The sequence below is a fragment of the Mesoplodon densirostris genome, chromosome 12 (assembly GCF_025265405.1).
Source record: "Mesoplodon densirostris isolate mMesDen1 chromosome 12, mMesDen1 primary haplotype, whole genome shotgun sequence".
NCBI lineage: Eukaryota > Metazoa > Chordata > Mammalia > Artiodactyla > Ziphiidae > Mesoplodon > Mesoplodon densirostris.
In genome coordinates, this window is record NC_082672.1 from 42,478,348 (window position 1) to 42,484,347 (window position 6,000).

Genomic DNA, 6,000 nt, shown 5'->3' on the forward strand with positions numbered 1-6,000 from the left:
AGATTGGTGCAGCCACTCTGGAAAACAGTATGAAGATTCCTGAAAAAAATAAAAGCAAAACTACCATATGATACAGCAATTCTACTGCTGAGTATTTATCCAAAAAAACAAAAAAAAAACCCATTAACTCCAAAGATATATGCACTGCCATGTTCATTGCAGCTTTACAATAGCCAAGACATGGAAACAAACTAAATGACCATCAGTGAATGAATAGATAAAGAAAATGTGTCATGCATGTATATATATTTATACATAACAGAATATTACTTAACCATAAAAAAAGAATGATATAAGTCAGAGAAAAAAAATACCGTATGATCTCACTTATATGTGAATCTAAAAATACAAAAACAAGCTCATAGATACACAGAACAGATTGGTGGTGGCCAGAGGTTGGGGTGGGGGGTAGCAAGGGTGTGAGAAATGAGTGAAGGGGGTCAAAAGGTACATACTTCCAGTTATGAAATCAATAAGCCATAGGGATGAAATGTACAGCATGGTGACCAGTTAATAATATTGTATTGCATATTTGAAAGTTGCTAAGAGAGTAGATCTTAAAGTTCTTATCACAAAAATAATAAATTTTGTATAATTATGTAATGTGATAGATGTTAACTAGACTTATTGTGGTGATCATTTCACAATGTATACAAATATCAAATCATGGTGTACACATAAAACTAATACGTTATGTCAATTACACCTAAATTAAAACTTTTTTTTAAAAAAGAAGACTAAGTAGTAGAATACTATCCCAGTGATTCTTCATTGCTTTCTGAAGAAAAATAATTATAAGGTGTTATATTTGAAAATTATTCAAGGTGAAATCTCTTCTGTTTAATAAGATCCATTCCTTTTGCTTTTTTTCTACATGCCATTTGCTACACAAATGAAAGTTCTGCTCTTGGTACCTCAGTATGTTTAAGTTATGTTATCTGAACAGAAAGTGCTTGGAATGTACAGTCAGAGAGGTGGAGAAGGATGACTGAAGATTACCTCAGATGCTGGGGGGATGTCATGTGCAGACCAATGCATGGGTTCTACCCAGAGTATTACCAAGGCATTTACCCTTCTTATTCTGAGTAATCTGGGCTTGTATCTGAAATATCTTTCTGTTGACACCTAGTGAACTCCCTTGTCACCTCCTCTGTGAAAGCTTTATCCACACCCTCACACTGAATTAGACATTCTTTTCTAGGTGCACCTATAGCATTTATATTACATTTATTCAATCTTTCGACAAATATTTGTTAAGTGCCAGGTATTACTTAAGGTGGTTGGGATAAATATGTCATTGAAAAAGACAAATATTCCTGTCCTCATAGAACTTAGATTAGAAGCAGGGGATGGAGACAATAAACATCATGAATACCTTTAATGTTAGAAAGTGATAAGTGCTATAGACAAAAGGGAAAGATGTGTAAGAGTGCAGAGGGTGAGAAGGGATGGGGATGATGCAGTATTAAACAGAATGGTCTGGGTTAGCCTTATAAAAAAAGTGATACAGGAGGAAAGACTTGTTTCCTGTCTCCCCAAAATGTCAAAGTCAATTACTATGTAATTTACCTTTTGCCTTTCCCTTCTAGTACAATGCCCAACACTTAGTAGGTTACTGGAAAAATAGAATAAAATATGTCTGTATCTTGAAGACAAAATAACTGGGACTTCCTTGGTAGTGCAGTGGTTAAGATTCCATGCTCCAAGTGCAGGGGCCTGGGTTCAATTCCTGGTCAGGGAACTAGATCCCACATGCATGCTGCAACAAAGAGTTCACATGCCACAAGTAAGGAGCCCATGTATCACAACTAAGGAGCTGGTGAGCCACAACTAAGGAGCCTGCCTGCTGCAATTAAGACCCAGTGCAACCAAATAAATAAATAAAATAAAATAAATAATAAAAATGACTCTGTGTGTTCCATATATGCATGTATGTATGTGTGTGGTAACACATATACACAAATTCTTTTACATTCTAAATTCACTGTCATTTAATATATGTAGATGTATGTTAACTTAACATTTATGTAGATATACATTAAAAATATAGACACACACTGCTCCATTCAAAAAGGATTAGAAGTGACTACATGGATGATATACAATAAAAATATATATCCTTGGGCTTCCCTGGTGGCGCAGTGGTTAAGAATCCACCTGCCAATGCAGGGGACAAGGGTTCCATCCCTGCTCCGGAAAGATCCCACATGCCACAGAGCAACTAAGCCCATGCACCACAACTACCGGGCCTGCACTCTAGAGCCCGTGAGCCACAACTCCTGAAGCACACACGCCTAGAGACAGTGTTCCGCAACAAGAGAAGCCACTGCAATGAGAAGCCCACACACCGCAACGAAGAGTAGCCCCCAGTTGCCGCAACAAGAGAAAGCCCACGCGCAGCAACAAAGACCCAACTCAGCCAAAACTGAATAAATAAATAAACTTATTTTTTTTAAAGTATATATATTCTTTATCAAAGCAACTAATTATATGGCAGTGGAAAATCAGGACTAACTGAAAGGAGAATACAAACATGCAGTTGAAGGCTAACATAACTAGTCTTAAATTAAACCTCAGCATTTGCCTGATGTGTCTTCGAGCTAGGGTGAAAAGATGTATGGTTATATGATTCTTATTATCATAAAAGAGGAATGGTTCTCATGAGGATAAAAAGATTTCTGAGCCCTGAATTCTAGAAGTAATTCCTCATAGAACTTCATTATAGGAGACAATCAATTCTCAATTGATGATAATGAATGGTATTCTCAATTATTTTTACAACAAAACATGTGAATTGTAAAGCTGTTATCTTGAATAACCTTATATAAAAAGGGAAATTGTAGCATTAAAAACTCAATTTAAGAAATTCTGTAAAAAATGTCAGACTAATAAGCAGTAACTGTCTAATATCTAACATGATCCTAGGATAGAACTGTAAACAAAGGTGTGAAAAGCCCCTTGGACAAGTTTCCTTAAATATCATTTCTCTTAGCTAGACTCTTGGATAAAAGAAAGAGGCTGTAATCAGACAAGCTACTGATGACAATACCTGGAATGCTGTTATTTTGTATTTCTAACCAATGGTAGAACAATATGCTTTGGAAATGGTAAATTTGCAATCAAATTATGAAATCTGAAATTACCTATGTTATGACTATCTCCTCTGACTGTTTTATTTCAAGCAAAATGAAAATTTTCCTCAGAAATCTGCTTTTAACTGAATCTATTTTACTTTTATTAATTTTAAAATATTATATATATATATATATATATATATATATATATATATATTGGGGTTTTTTTGCGGTATGCGGGCCTCTCACTGTTGTGGCCTCCCCTGTTGCGGAGCACAGGCTCCGGACACGTAGGCTCAGCAGCCATGGCTCACAGGCCTAGCCGCTCCGCGGCATGTGGGTTCTTCCCGGACTGGGGCACAAACCCGTGTCCCCTGTATCGGCAGGCGGACTCTCAACCACTGCGCCACGATGGAAGCCCTATTTTAATTTTAAAATCACTCTACTTGAATTCCAGACTTCCATGTCATAAAGCATAGCCAAAATAATTTTGGCTGGAACATTTTCAAAGCAATTGTTGATATCACCCAACACGGCTAAAGAACAGCCTCAGCCTTGCATCCCTGTAGCATCTGTTTAGAGCTGCATGACTTCCTGGTATATAATGTAGCTGAAAAATGTCCTTAAAGGGAAGTGACCAATATGGCAGAGGAGGAAGACCCAAAGTTCATCTCCTCCCACAGACACACCAAAATTACAACTATCTACAGACCAACTATTGATGGGAATGACCTAGAGACTAGCCAACAAGATTTTCCACACCTAAAGATACAAAGAAGGAACCACAAAGAGATGAGTAACAGGAGTGGAGACTTGGTAAAATCAAGACGCATATCTCCAGGGTAGGCATCCCACAAACAGGAGGGTTGCAGAGTTTCTCCCCAAGGAACAAGGTGTTCAAGTCCCATAGTGGGTTCCCCAGCCTAGGGTTTCTGCACTGGGAAGAAGTGCCCCTAGACATCTGGCTTTAAAGGCCCACAGGGCTTGCATACAGGAGAGCTGGAGGGCTGTAGGAAACAGAGACTCCACTCTTAAATGGTCCACAAAAATCTCACATGCTCCAGTTACAATGCAGAAGCAGGAATTTGAAAGGAGCCTGAGTTAAACCCACCTGATCTTGGAGTGCTTTCCAGAGAGGTAGGAGGCAACTGGGACTCCCCAGTTGGGACTCCCTAGGCACAAAGATGTTGGCAGCAGCCTTTTTCTGGAAGCTTGTTCTACTATGAGGACAGTGGTACTGGCAAGCACTATCCTGGAGTCCTCCCTCTTTTCCTATTAGTGCTAGAACCTGGCTCCAAGCACCAGCAGGACACCCCTAATCATGGACCGAGTCACACCATGACCCAGTCCCACCAGTGGCTGGCAGCCTCCACACGAGGCAGGCTGTGGCAGTCAACCTAGGAGTGGACCAGCCCTGCCTACCAGTGTGCCCACAGTAGTCCACCCCAACACAACAGAAGGACCCATGAAGCCCACATAGGGATCACCCTGAGATCACATAGCCCTGGTGACCAAAAAGAAGTGTGTTACTGGGCTCCATAGGACATATCCCACATAAGGACAGTCCTCCAAGGTTGGGAAATGTAGCAAACCTACTTAATACACACATAAACACAGAAAATTAGGCAAAATGAAGTGACAAAGGACTACGTTCCAAACAAAGGAACAAGATAAAATGCCAGGATACTAAGCAAACTGGAGATAAGCAATCCACTCAAAAAAATAGTTCAAGGTAATGATTATAAATATGTTCAATGAACTCAGGAGAAGAATGGATAAACACAGTGAGAAGTTTAACAAAGAGATAGAAAATATAAAGTAGAACCAAACAGAGCTGGGGAATACAATAACTGAAATAAAAAATACACTAGAAGGAATCAAGAGTAGATAAGATGATACAGAGGAACAGAGCAGCAAGTGGAAGACAATAATGGAAACACACAAGCTGAACAAGAAGAAAAAAGATTTTTAAAAAATGAGGATAGTCTAAGAGACCTCTGGCACAGCATCAAGCATACTAACATTTGTATTAGAGGGATCCCAGAAGGAGAAGAGAAAAAAGGGCAGAAAACTTATTTGAAGGAATAATAGCTGAAAACTTCTCTAATGTGGGGAAGGAAACTGATATCCAGGTGCAGGAAGCACAGAGAGTCTGATAGAAGATTAACCCAAAGAGGTCCACACAAAGACACATTGTAATTAAAATGGCAAAAATTAAAGATATTAAAAGCAGCAAGGAAAAAGCAACTAGTTCCGTGTAGGGCAACTCCCATAAGACTGTCAGCTGACTCTTCAGCAGAAACTCTGCAGGCAAAAAGGGACTGGCACAATATATTTAAAGTGATGAAAGGAAAAAACCTACAACCAAGAATACTCTACCCAGCAATGCTATCATTCAGATCTGACAGAGAGACAAAGAGTTTTACAGACAAGCAAAGGCTAAAATAGTTCATCACCACTAAACCAGATTTTTAAAAGAATGTTAAAAGGACTTCTGTAAGTGGAAAAGACAAGACCTAAACTAGAAATATGAAAATTACAAAAGGAAAATCTCATTTGTAATCACAAATACACAGTAAGGTTGTAGATCAACCACGTATAAAGCTAGTAGGAAAGTTAAAAGACAAAAGTAGTAAATTCATCTACCCTCAATAAGCAGTTAAGTGATACACAAAACAAAAAGATGTAAAATATGATGCCAAAAACATTCAACATGAGGAGGGGGGAGTAAAAATGCAGGGTAGTAAGAATGCATTTGAAGTTAAGAAATTCATCAACCTAAAATAATCACAAATAGAGAAAGACAGAGATAGATAGAGATAGAACTCTCAGTAGCCACAAAACAAAAAATCTATGATTGATAAACACACACAAAAGAGAAAGGAACCCAAACATAACGCTGAAGTTCATCATCAAATCACAAAAG